Source organism: Podarcis liolepis (genome assembly GCF_965112155.1).
Source record: "Podarcis liolepis genome assembly, chromosome: Z".
NCBI lineage: Eukaryota > Metazoa > Chordata > Lepidosauria > Squamata > Lacertidae > Podarcis > Podarcis liolepis.
The window spans coordinates 22,069,312-22,083,986 of NC_139570.1; positions in this window are offsets into that span (position 1 = coordinate 22,069,312).

Here is a 14,675-nt window from a genome sequence, read left to right on the forward strand (position 1 = left end):
GAGAGAAGAAGACTGGGTGGGCTTTAGACTCATTCGCTTGGCTTGTCTCCAAATCCATATCCTCAAGAGACTCCATCATCGTGGAACTCTGGAAGGCAGCAGCTACTGGCAGAGAGAGGAGGACAGAGGCAGAGGATCCCAGAAGCCAAAGTCCTGGCATGGCCTCCCGTCCAAGGATCAGAGCCTCCATCTGCCAGTTGGAGTTCTCACGGTCAGGGGAAGTGCCAAGCTGGCTGGCTGGCAAGCATCTGGCTGGCTGGCTGGCTGGCTGGCGTCCAGCTCTTTTGCTGCTTCTGCCTGAGCGTTCTAGAGGCTGCTCTACTTAATGCACCCTGCTGCATGCTGTAAATTATATGGATGGGTGTGCAAGGGGAAGAGCCACTGCTGGAACAGGGAGTGAGGGGAGAAAGAGAACCAGCAGCAACTACCTACGTCACTTGGAAAATGCATTTTCCACTTAGCCAAATCAAGACATTCTAAACCATGCTGCCTAACCTAAGCAATCCTTCTAACTTTGCAAAACAAAAACAAGCCAAAGAAGGCATATAAACCCAGGTTGCAAAGCAGGCCAGCCTGATGTGAACCAATTCATAGAGGGTGGTCCATTAGGGGCACACGGGACACTGTCCCACTAACCTCAATCTACACTCAGCTAGCTCCTACCTACTTGTCTATCTTCCTGTTTTCAACCAGTTCAGTGAGTAGTGTTGCCTGTCAGCTTCATCCTCCTCTTTCTTAGTGTGGCCCTTACAGAACTCATCAGGAAAGAGGAGGATGGGGACAAAATGTGAATTAACTATCTCTGTCTGTCACTGGCTCTGGATACACCTACTCTTGGCCTCCTTGCCTTCCACCCTACCAGTCATCACTAGTCAAAGAGTTGAAGGAGGCCTCATAGACCTTCTAGCCCAACCACCTGAGAGGAAGTTCCAGCAATGCCAGATTTAAGACAGTACAGGCAGTTCCCTTGCACTGGGTGCTGAGCCCAGAGGGTGCACAATCAAAAATATCCATAACTGAGAAAAACCATTTTGGGGCACCCAATTTTGGCCTCACTGAGAGCACCATATTACCAAAGGTGACCGAAGTCTGCTCCTGGCTCCAAAACATTGGTTCCGTGGTGAAACTGCTCTTACTAATCATTCATTTTTCCTAAAGTTCAATTGAAATCTACTTTTCTATCACTGAAGTCAATTTGTTTGTTCATTTAAGAGGATCTATACATGCTGCCTACTACCTAACGTTCTCAACGCAGCTTACAATACATTTAAAACACAATGAGATAGACAATCAGACAATAGCCATTGCAGCAGATCCAAGATATTTATATATACATACACAAATACCTGCATATATACATATTTGTGTGTGTGTGTACCCATAAAATCCTTCTCATAGTCCAAGCAAAGCAATATGTTCCTGGGCAAAGGGGTCAGTTTAGGGGCAATGTAGTCATAGTAGGACTTCCTTGACAAAAGCACAGGTTTAGTAACTCAGCAAGTGTATCTGAATTCCTGAACTGAGACATCAATGTGTGTCTGGCTCTCTGCTTAGGAGTTCAAATGAAAATTTTCAGGTGGGCAGGTGGAGCCTACCATATGCCACCATACACATTGTGCAGCTGAGTCTCCTGGCCTAGAACTGACTGTTGGAGTAGCTCAGTGTTCCTCCCACACAGGCCAAGCACTTCCTCCCAGGGTGGCTGCTGATGCCTCTCATAGACCCTGGCCTTGGTGACAGATGCAGAAGGTGCCAGGGGAGCAAAGGCATTAACAAGCCTCCCAGAGATGTTACAAGCCTCCCCTCGTTGGGGTGGCAGAGAACAAGCTGTTGATTTTCATGCAGTGGCACCATCAGGGAAGGTAGTGTGCAGAGAGAGTCGCAAATGCAACAAGGCCAGCTTATACTTTGAAGTAAATGAAGCAATGTACAATGGTACCTCTGGTTACGTACTTAATTCGTTCCGGAAGTCCGTTCTTAACCTGAAACTGTTCTTAACCTGAAGCACCACTTTAGCTAATGGTGCCTCCGGCTGTTGCCATGCCGCCGAGCAATTTCTGTTCTCATCCTGAAGCAAAGTTCTTAACCCGAGGTAATATTTCTGGGTTAGCGGAGTCTGTAACCTGAAGCGTATGTAACCCGAGGTATATTCATTCCTCCCATCTTCCAGCCTTCTGCATATGCACCTCAAGATTTCATATCTGTTATTGTTTGAAATATTGATCCTGCCATAAGCTTTTGTAGACTACTGCCCACTTTCTCAGAAGCAGGAAGTAAGGCAGTGGGGGGGGGTGTATCCACACATACCTTTTGTCCCATACTTTCTCGGTGCTTTAAAGCGCTGTGTCTAAGAGCTTTTGTCGTTGTTGCTGTTAGGTTGTGGGCGAACATATCAGACGACACAGCGATTCTTCCAAAGCAGCTATTTATTTGTAAGCTGGAACAGAACTGAACTGAGGAGCTCAATCAGCCTGCTTATATAGAGCTCCAGAACAAGGTAACTGTTGCAACTTTCTAAAACTATCCGATCACTGAACGTCACTTTCGATCCTTCATTTGCATAACTATCTACAGTATCCCCCTGCTGGCCCAGGATGAGAACTTCAGTACATAACAGTTGCCCCAGCACTTTCCACACAAAGAGCAACTCTTTAATGCTGAATCGGAACAAACAACAATTTGGGTTTTCTGCAGATTGCTGTTTGCAGCAGTAAAAAGCAGCTTTTCAGAGGGAAAGCACCAGGGCAAAGCAAAAAGTGCCTGGACACAGCGCTTTAAAGCCTGAGTCTAGAAACACAGCACAGAGGGAAGTCGGGATGAGCCCTGTGTGTATGAAACTCAGGTTTAATACTTCATGCCTCTGATGAAGTGGGCAAGGACCCACAAAAGTTCATACCATGATCCATTTGCTAGCCTTTATATGGTACTGTCAGACTCTTTCCTGTTCCTTCAGATACAGAAATTCCCTATATAAAGGACACAGGGCCACTCTACACATTTTGGGAGGCAGGGAGCACAATTGCTGATATTATCAGGTATATTAATGATGCGAAGCCCTATGTAGTGCACAGGGCTCTACTTGGTGCACTGGAGTCAGTAATGTTATGGCTGGAATTTGAAAGGGCACTGCTAATTAAAACGTGGAAGCCCAAGGCTAATACAGCTGGGTGAAAATCAATGGCCCACTTTGGCTCCAGCTTCCTAAATGACACCAGACCTGAACTAAGGGCAAATTAGTGATCTATTTATTTCTCTTCTAATTCAAATCAAGAGAGGGGAGAGGGTCCAAAACTGCTTGTCAACCCCAGAAAAACACAACCCCCTTTCTGATGCCATTTTTAGCACACAGCAAGGGTGCAGCAACGAGAAGTCCTCCTGAAGGATTACAGTATTACATTCAGCAGCACCTTGGCCATCAAAGGGCCAAACAACCTTTTCCCTACAGCTTTTTATAGAGATTGAGGTTGAATCCTGACAAGACAGAAGTACAGGTACTGTTTTTGGGGGACAGGGAGCGGGTTGGTGTGGGGGATTCCCTGGTCTTGAATGGGGTAACTGTGCCCCTGAAGGACCAGGTGCGCAACCTGGGAGTCATTTTGGACTCACAGCTGTCCATGGAGGCGCAGGTTAACTCTGTGTCCAGGGCAGCTGTCTACCAGCTCCACCTGGTACGCAGGCTAAGACCCTACCTGCCCGCGAACTGTCTCACCAGAGTGGTGCATGCTCTGGTTATCTCACGCTTGGACTACTGCAACGCGCTCTACGTGGGGCTACCTTTGAAGGTGACTCGGAAACTGCAATTAATCCAGAATGCAGCAGCTAGACTGGTGACTGGGAGTGGCCGCCGGGACCACATAACACCGGTTCTGAGAGATCTGCATTGGCTCCCAGTACGTTTACGAGCACAATTCAAAGTGTTGGTGTTGACCTTTAAAGCCCTAAACGGCCTCGGTCCTGTATACCTGAAGGAGCGTGTCCACCCCCATCGTTCAGCCCGGACACTGAGATCCAGCACCGAGGGCCTTCTGGCGGTTCCCTCATTGCGAGAAGTGAGGCTACAGGGAACCAGACAGAGGGCCTTCTCGGTAGTGGCGTCCGCCCTGTGGAACGCCCTCCCATCAGATGTCAAAGAGATAAATAATTACCTGACATTCAGAAGACATCTTAAGGCAGCCCTGTTCAGGGAAGTTTTTAATATGTAACGCTGTACTGTTTTTAACACTGATTGGGAGCCGCCCAGAGTGGCTGGGGAAACTCAGCCAGATGGGCGGGGTATAAATAATAAAATAAATAAATAAAATAAAAAAGATGCATTAGTCATGAGCACTCTTGCCTAGACGATTCTTTATTGAATGAACACTGGTGGTGGTGGGCTGTCTGGGCTGGCCCGAGCATTATGCAGAGTGAGGCAGCCACCTCAATTGGCTGCAGAAAAGGAGAGAGAGAGGAGGAGGGATGGATACTGGATAATGGTCAGCTGAGAAAAGGAGGAAGGTGAGGGAGGCGTGGCAAAGGGTGTGAAGGGGGAAATGTGGGTTCAGCAGCAGAGGTTTTAAAAAAAGAGAGGAGGGAGGAGGAGTCTTGTGAATGGGACTGATGATAAAAACTGGTGCATAAAAGGGCCTGAGGAATAGGAGGGGTGGGGTCTTCATAATTGTGCTGGTGGTGAAAAGGCAGCTTAATAGTTGTGATGCAATGGGGGGGAGGAAGAAGGTGCAGGAGGTAACCATGGGGGCTGCACACAAGGAGGGGGAGGCAAGGACATAGCAGTGAAGGTGAAAACAGGTTCAGAGTGGGGCTGCAGAACAGAATAGAGAAGTGGCTTCAGAAATGGGGTTGGGAAAGTAGAAAGCAAGCTTAGTAGCTGCATGGGGTGGGAAGGGAAACTCTGGGGGTTAATGGGAGGAATGGCAAGGGGTGGGGGCATAGCTATCAACTTACAGATTTGAAAATAAGGGACCAGCAGCCTTGAAAATAAGGGATCAGCAGCCAAAATAAGGGATTTTCCGGGCACAGGTATGTTCAACTTCTGAGCCCCTCTGAGCCAAAGGCAGAAAGCCCAGGCAGCAGTCAAATGAAGCCTCATCAATAAGGGACAGCAGTGGGACATGGCGCTGGGATAAGGGACTGTCCCGCCAAATAAGGGTCACTTGACAGCTATGTGTGGAGTGAGAAAGGGCTCAGCTGCTAGTATAACATATTTGTGAGCTATGTTTCCTCCCATATTTTCCTTTCCTCCAAAAGGATGAACTGGATTCTCCAAAAGGAAGGAGGGCTAAAAGGAAAAGCTGTGTAATGGTCTGGAACCATTTATTTTTAATCAATAGCCATTTGATCAATGTGGTGCATAAAAGGATAGAACAGGGAAGCTGTAAACCAGGACAAAATATGAAATCATTTTGGAGTGTTGTTGTTAATTAAACATGTAATTATATTATTTATAAATGCATCTACAAAGTGTATTGTCAACAATAGCAAATAAAAGAGAAGGAAATAGTATATTAGCTAGCGTTAATATATCATATTAACAATACTATCAATAGAGAAAGAAAAACAGAGGAGAGGAGTAACAAACAGATCATTGTTAGTGTTGCTCCTGTTGCTATTCAGATTGATATGGATGCCTTTCCAAAAATAACCCTCACTTTTTAATCTTATTTGTTTTTAAATGACATTTGTATGCAGCCACATAACATTCTCTTTCAAACAGGACAATGTTAAAATTACATTATGCAGTGAATCAAATCAACAGCAGGTCATGCAAGGCAGCAAAAAGCCCACCTTTCATTGAAATAGAGACAGGAGAGACAGTTTACAACTCAGATTAAAACTACTGTAATCCACAAGTAGTACATTAGTCCAAGTAACATTTATTTATTTATTCAGCATATTTGTTTCCTGCCTTTCAGGCCAGTGTCCACACCTGGCACCCTTTTCTCCAGAACAGCCGGCTGGATCAGGCCCATCTCACAACAGCAGACCAGATGTCTGTGGGAAGCCAAAAAGCAGTGCCTAAATGTAACCCCACTCTCCCCTCTTGTGATCCCCAGCAACTGATATTCAGAGGCATACCCCCTGCAGCAGCAAAGGTAGAAATATAGCCGTTCCTGCTACTTGCTAGGGATAGTCTTATCCTTTGAGAATCTGTCTAATCCTCGTAAGAACACATGAAGAGCCCTGCAGAAGAGCCCTGCCAAAGGCCCATCTAATTCAACTTCTTGCATTGGCCAACCAAGATGCCTCTTCTGCAGGGCCAAGAGAAAAAGTGAGGTGACCGCCTCAAGCAGCAGGATCCATAGGGCAGGAGATCCAGCCTCCAAGGAAAGCATCACCCTCTGCTGCTGCCATGGTGGCAACAACCACTGCAGCATGCTCCTTAGAGGCCAGATCTGCTGCTGCCTTGGCAGCCCTCCCCCATACCACCTCTACGGCCTCTTGGCAAATAGGAGGCACTGCTGGTCTCCTCCCACCCTTGTTTCTGATGTAGATCTTTATTCTCCCATTGTTCCTGATGTAGATCTTTGCTCACCCCTTTTTACCTGGCAGGGAGCGCCATTTTGTGATTTGCCTCAGGTGCCAAAATGCCTTGGGCTAGCGCTGCTCTTCTGGGAAACCTGTGAGTAGCATCAGAGAGCAACAGCAATTCTCTCCACCTGTGACTCCACCCAGCAACTGGTATTGAGATGTGTACTGCACCCTGCCATGGGCCATCAGCCCTGAAATCTGCACGACTCAGCACCTCAGTGTGGTCTCACTTGGTAGCAATCGGAGGCTATTCAAATTTCCTAGAGTACTTCACAGTGTTGCCATGTCAGGCGTTTCTGAGCACTGGGGTGGGGTGGGGTGAATAAAATAGTCACCACCACCCCACACAGCTGCCAGAGATGCCTGTGGCTAGAGGTCAATGAGAGGGAACTTTGCCAACGAGCCCTGCAGACCAGGAGCTGACATTTTCACCTTTCCAGCACAAAGATCATCCCTGGTAGCCAACACTGATCTTGAACATGAAAACTTCTAAAACAAAAAATCAATAGCAACGCATACAGCGTAACAACAGCACCCCCCCCCAAAAAAAGAACGCTGTTCAAGCAGATAACCAGTGGTGGACCTGGGTGTCATGTACCCCTTGCCTACGACAGGACCTGGCAACCGCAGATGCAAGGAGGCGCAAGGAGGCAGGCACCCAGAGATGAAGGGGAGAAGTCCTCCCTTCCTATCTAGGTGCCAGAGCACAGGAAGCAGATTTGCTGGCCTTCTCACCTGCAAAGCACATAGCCTCATGAGGGATGGGGAAGGGCTTTGACTAGCTACCTGTTGCCCAGGTGGAATCAGGTGTGCCCACCCAGATGAAGTATACGTGTGTGAGAGTAGCAGATTTGTAGGGTGTGAGAGTCCCATGAATGAGGTCACCTCACCTAATCTTTAAAAGCTTGGCATTGGGGCAGTGCTTAAACCACAGTTCCCCAGCATCAATGCCACAGGAAGCTGATTTAACAAACCAGAAAGCCGCTGCTCAACCCGGGCATGCGAGAGGAGAAGGAACACTTCAGTTCAATATTCGTAGCTGTTTAAAGTAAACACAGTTAGTTGGAGTGGCAGTGTTTCGTCTCAGCCAGGCTCAGATGCTCTATTCTCAGCTACTGCCAATCAAACCAACACACATCATTAAAAGGAAGATTGCCAAATCCTTGTCTTCCCCACTGCGTAGCTCTGGTTAGGGACTTCTCCCTGTGATGTCAAGCTTCCTCTCTCTGAGTCTGGTTTCCCCACAGCCTACACACTCCTGCCTCTAGGATGGTAACAAACAACACTGAGAGCTTGATTTGCATCCGTTCTTCAAGGCACTTATTCGGGGATGTTATGTGCTGTCACAGAAAATGTAAACATTCCATACTGCACCATGTAATTTTAATCAGAGAGCTCATTGTCAGCACTGTTTACCAATGTTTGTGCACTCAGTCGGTCTGTTTAATATAAATACAATTAGGTATGCAAACAAGTCCCTCACTTGCATCTTATAGGATGTGCCTGAGCTCCTCTGTAAAGAGAGTCCCAGTGTCAGTTGCACAGCACATAATTATCTAAATGAGATCACTGCCATGCCACCAGATGACCACTGATTTTAGGCAGCTTCGAAAGGAATTAGACGTATTGATGGAGCACAAGTCTATTGACAGCTATTATTTTTATTACCATTATCTATATTGTTATGGAAGACAGAAGTGCCTGGCGTGCTCTGGTACATGGGGTCACGAAGAGTCGGACACGACTAAACGACTAAACAACAACAATATTGTTATCTGATACGGGTGTGGGGAATCTCAGGCCTAGGCACTGAATGTGGTCTACCAAGTCTCTCTATCTGGCCCTTGGAGGATGTTTGTAGGCCACATGCACCCTCCCCAGCCCCAGCCCTCATTGCTTTGCACCTTCTTTTTATTTACTAATTTTATCTCTTTGTTTATTATTGCATTTATTTCCCACCCTTTTTCCCAAGGAGCTCAAGGTGGTGTACATGGTTCTCCCTCTCCTTGTTTAATCCTCACAACAACCCTGTGAGGTAGGTTATTCTGAGAGGCAGCGTTACTAACCCAAGGTCACCCTATGAGCTTCTTTGTCAAGTTGGGATTGAACCCTAGTCTCCCAGCCCCTAGTCCAATACCGCACCAGATTTCACTGGCTTTTGCTCTGCTGGAATGTGACCTTGAATCTTGACCATGCTTCTTGCTTGCCTGAATGGAAGACAGAGACCCTTGCCTATTTTAGCTTCAGCACATGCGGCATGTGGCCCCCAGAAGGTTGTCCAGAAGGGAATGTGGCCCTTAAAATCCTCCTATTGCTCCAAGAAGCTGAAGCATGGTTTTTGTGCTCCTCCCCACAATTTCATCCTTTCTAACAACACTTTGAGGCAGGTTCGGCTGAGAAACTGACTCAAGGTCGGCAAGTAAGCTTCATGGCTGAGCAAGGTTTCAAACCTGGGCTTACACTGTCCTTGTACAACACTCATAACCACTGCCCCACCCTGGCGATTGGCCCTTACAGGTAAATGGAGCTTCCAGGATCAGACACAGACCCTGGCTGCTAGAACCTGGGGACAAACAATGGAGGAGATTGTTGTGCCATTGTATGTGAGCTTCCCAGAGAGGTATCTGACTGGCTACTGTTGGAAATTTGATGGACCTTTGCACTGATTGAAGAAGGGTCTTTGTATAATCACATTGCTGGCAGCAACGTGGTGCTCTGGTCTGGTTGTTTAGAAGACACACACAATCACATGCATAACTATCATTCAGAGGTTGCAGAACAGCTTATGCATGTGGTGGAGAAACTGAAGGTTTTTTCTCTCTTGTGACAGAACTCAGGACCAGCAAATGAAATTGAATACAGTATTGGAAAGTTCAGGGCAGATCAATAGCTGAATGTGTACTGGAATTCCTTTTTGGACATATTGGACTTGGACTAGAAGTAGGTCCTTTTTAAAATGAACTCTCCAAGCTCTGGGCAGGACTGGAACTAATGGAATTTAGATCCTAGCTGGTATGTATATTGCCTTCCTTTTGGGAGAGAAAAACACTGAAATAAAAGGGGATTGAATTTATTTTGGGTTGTCGTAGGCTGCCCTCTTGTGTTTCAAAACCACATCTGCTTCTGCAAAAGAACTGGGGTTGTTCACAAGAGTGTGCTTAGAATGATGGATCTCCAATTTTTATTTTTATTTTAAATTGCAGACCACTTGGAATTTTCTGGGCGACAGAACAAATCACTTAAGGAACTTTTTTGCTAAGCAAATCAAGCACATACATAATGCATTTTAGCAACACCACCAGCACCAGCCTGGTGCAGTTATTATGCTAATCGCCAGTGCTTTTTTCTGGGGGTACGCAGGGATATGCATACCCCTAAACATTTTGTGAATCTTTGTACTTTTGTCCATTTACTATATTTATTTTTCCCAATTTGAACTATAAAATGGTGATTTTCTTGAGTCAAAATGAGAGTACCCCTAAACATTTTTTTTAGAAAAAAAGCACTGCTAATCACAAGTCCTAGGCAAGAGCTTTGTTAGCTTGTTTGATAATCTATCCCTGATCAAAATGGCCTTGCACTGTGTCATTTAAAAAAAAAAACCAAGGCAGGGCCAAGTATAGATGTTTTTGACTGTTCCACAGTTTCCCCCTTTCATGGAGTATACTCTGAAAATCTCAGTGCTAAGGGGGGAAATAGTGGCAACCTGCATAAGCAGGTTGGCTAAACACTAGCAACTAATAATAATAATAATAATAATAATAATAATAATAATATTTATATCCCACTCTCCGCAGCCGAAGCCGGGCTCAGAGCGGCTAACAACAGTAAAGTAATACAGCATTCTAAAATCAATTCATTATAAAATCAGTTCAAATCAAATTAATGGCAACCATTGGGCAAGAGTTCTGTGAGGATTACCAAAGGAGGGGGTCAGGCTGTGCCTTGGCCAAGGCCTGGTGGAACACCTCTGTCTTGCAGGCCCTCCGGAAAGATGTCAAAGCTCACAGGGCCCTAGTCTCTTGTGACAGAGCATTCCACCAGATAGGAGCCACAGCCGAAAAAGCCCTGGCTCTGGTTGAGGCCAGCCTAACCTCCCTGTGGCCCAGGACCCCCCAGATGTCTTTGTTTGAAGACCATAAGGTCCTCCGTGGGACATACCAGGAGAGAAGGTCCCGTAGGTATGAGGGTCCTAGGCTGTATAGGGCTTTAAAGGTTAAAACCAGCACCTTAAACCTGATTCTGTACTCCACTGGGAGCCAGTGCAGCTGGTATAGCACTGGGTAAATGTGATCCCACAGCGAGGACCCCTTAAGGAGTCTCGCCACAGCATTCTGCACCTGCTGGAGCTTCTGGGTCAGTCTCAAGGTCAGCCCCATGTAGAGTGAGTTACAATAATCCAGTCTGGAGGTGACCGTCGTGTGGATCACAGTGGCTAGGTCAGGGCGAGATAGGTAAGGAGCCAACTGCTTAGCTTGGTGGTGATGAAAAAATGCCACCTTTGTTATAGCTGCAATCTGTGCCCCCATGGAAAGAGAGGTGTCGAAGATTACACCCAAACTCTTGACGGACGGTGCTGGCACTAATTGCGCCTCCGCAAGAGATGGGAGTTGCCCCCCCCCAATCCCATATCGTCCCGACCCAGCCAAAGGACCTCTGTCTTCGAAGGATTTAACTTCAACCAGCTCCCACGTAACCATCCAGCCACAGCTTCCAAACATCTGATCAGTGTGTCTGGGGCCGAGTCAGGATGGCCATCCATCAACAGATAGAGTTGGGTGTCATCAGCATACTGATGGCAACCCAGCCCAAAACTCCAGACAAGCTGGGCGAGGGGGCGCATAAAGATGTTGAAAAGCATCAGGAAGAGTATCGCACCCTGCGGCACTCCACACACCAAGAAGTGGCGTGACGACAGTTCCCCCCCAAGCACCACCCTCTGTCCCCAACCAGAGAGAAACAAGCGCAGCCATTGAAGGACTGTGCCCCTGGATCCCCATGTTGGCGAGGCGGTGGTCCAGGAGTTCGTGATCGACCATGTTGAAGGCTGCTGACAGGTCTAAAAGAATCAGCAGCCCCAACCCGCCTCGATCCAGCTGCCTGCGGAGATCATCTGTTAGGGCGACCAGAGCCGTCTTGGTCCCATGACCAGAGCAGAAGCCGGATTGGAATGGATCCAGAGCCGCATCATAGAATTAAATATTGTGTCTTGTTATTATATGTTGGAGCTAAGGCTTCACCCTTTAGCTTGTTTTTGTGGTTGCTTTCATTTTCCTATGTTGTTCTGTGTTAGCCTGCTCACCAGTAAACCAGTGGTGTGTGCTCAGTGGACTAGGGGGAGCAGGCAAGTCCCCTAAATGTTCCCAGTAAGTTAGAGTATGAAAGTACGAAAGCTTCTGGCCGGCTTAGGGAGGGTGTTCTGGAGGAGAGGGTGGGATTTGTGTGTCAGATTGGAGATATTTAAATTCAAAAGCAATGATAGGCTGATGTGGGACCTGACCTGGGACAAAGCTATAAGGTGGCAAGAACCATGGATGCAGCAGTGAGATATTTGCAATATTTGCATCTTGAAAATAAAGGCTCTCAAAATGAGTCTATAAACCAAGTGCACAGACCTTAACAGAAGCACAGAGAGTTGGAGTGGTGTTGTCATTGTGGAATGCATTCATCCTCTATAGGCACAAAATGTCCCAATGATAGAAATGCAGGAAAACTGGGCATTTAGCAAGAGAACTATCTGGTTGCACAATCGAGGCAGATATTTGGTTGCACAACCAAGTCAGGGCAAGAGTCAGGCAAGAAAACAAAAATCCTATCATTTATAGGAAGAAGAGGGAGAGGAAGCACATGAGGAGGTCCACACTGTTTACTGTGTAAAGGACAAAATAGTGGAGCCTTATAAAATAGTTGTTTTGTCCAATAATCATCCAGTAGCCATAGAAATAGATACGGGGACTTCTGTTACACTCATAAATGGAGAGATCAACAAGACAGAGGAGGCCCAAGTTCATTGGCCATGACAATAGTGAAATTAAGGACTTAATCCAGAGAAAATTTTCCAGTCCTAGGATTCGTAGTAATTCCAGCCACGTACAAAGGATGGCATAAGGTAGTACCTCCTGGTCTACTTTATAAGGGACCATCCACCTCTGTTTGGAGCGTGAACCACTTTGTGAGGTCTGCCTGAAAAGCGATATACAAATACCTTAAGTAAGTAAATAAATCTCAGCCAGACTGGCAATCTAGAAGGAAACAAGGGTCAATGGGTTTATTGAGGCTTACTCTGAGGTAGGGGTATATTTTTATCATCTACCTGCTAAAGTCCATCTAATCAATATTTTGAGTGAAGAAATTAATAAAACAAAACTTTTTTTAACCTACTTTTCTTCTATAACTTGTGACCCTTAAAAGTAGTTTCTTGGTTCTTGAATTAGTCCTTATGGAACTTCCATTCTCTCTTTAACATGCGCAACATTCTTTCATCCATTAAGATCAGGAATTATTCAACTTTGCTGTTCTTGTACTGTGTGTTTCATAACCTGTGCTAAAAACTTTATAAGGATCTATGGTCTTCCCCTTTAAAACATATGGCCAGAAATGCACCATCCAGCCATAGATCAGTTTGTTGGATGCACAATCAGAATACCAGCTAGGAATATAGGAAGCTGCATTATACCAAGTCCAGTAATGTCCATCTAGCTCAGTATAGTCTACAGTGACTGACAGCTGCTCGCCGGGATTTTGAACACGGGACATTTCCACCCCTATCAGGAAATGCAGAAGAATGAACCTCAGGCAATTGCAAAGCAAATATTCTAGCACCAGCGGCAGACCTTGGCAATATGGTGCCCTGTGCAAAGCCAAAATTTTACACACACACCTACCTCTTGTACCGCCTTCCTAAAACCAGATAATAGGGCTGGGCAATATGTATATTGTCCAAAACTGGTTTGAAGTCCATATCATAATATCTATTTCATAATTTTTGACCTGGCAATATATTGTGAATCATGATGCATATGTGTTATACCAAAATCACAATGTGGGGGAAACCACGGAGCCATCCAGTGTCTCCATCCTTATTTCAGACATTGTAATATATTGGCATATCACAATGTTTAGCTGATGATATATTGTGAAGTTGAAAACCAGATATTGCCTAGCCCTACCAGGTAAGCAAGGTGCCAGGTTTGGGGAAGGAGGAGCAGAGGCTCTGGTCCTCCTGTCTTCTCCCTAAAGCTGGGCAAGCGCTTACAGGGCTTTGGACAGGAGGGCTCTCCCTCAGCACAGTGCCCTGGCCGTGCTGCCTTAAATTCACCTCTGCTATCACTAACCTACAACACTTCCCAGCAGCTGTTTTGTCACAGTGCCCAGAAAGATTACATCCTCACTAAATACTGCCCAATGGAGAAAAAGGTTTGCATTTCAAGAGCAGAAAAGCTCTATAAAAAGGATTTCCACAGTGACAAGAATATGGCATGTCAAAATCAGCTATGGAAAGGAGAAGTCCTGGTTTGTTTCTGTTCCTCTGCTTTTCTGCAAAGATCACAAGACCTTAAGCAGTCCAACTGTTCCATAAATATATATTTGAACATGTCATGATGGGGAAGTGTGTGTATTTCAGTGGAACAATTCAGATTTATTTATATGTAAGCACATTTGGGCTTCTTGGGAAAGTTCCATTATGACTTTCCATAACACAAATGAAGTGAAAACTGGCAGCAATGACTGCTTCCAAAGTCCACCTAGAATCATCTCCCTCAAATCCAGATGCCCTAAGCAAGACTGTTTTTAAAACCTACTGGACTGAAATCATATCCCTGCCACACACCATGCAGCTGCAGGAGGAGGAGTTGGCAGAGGACAGAGAAAGATCTGTGAGTAGAAGGGTGTCCTATCTGCCATCCTTAAACCCCCCTGGGAAACTCACCCAATCAACCTGCTGGGGTATCCTTACTAAAACATTTACATCTAGAAGTAGCTTTATTTGAATGAGCCTTCCTGTAGCACAGCCTCTCAGTCTATAATGATGTGAGTATCCGTAACTGAAGTGAACCATTACTCTTCACATTTACCCCTGCCTCCATTGCCTTCCGCTACTTTTTGTTGTCTTTCCTATGTTGAATTTTAGATTGTAGGTACTTCAGGGC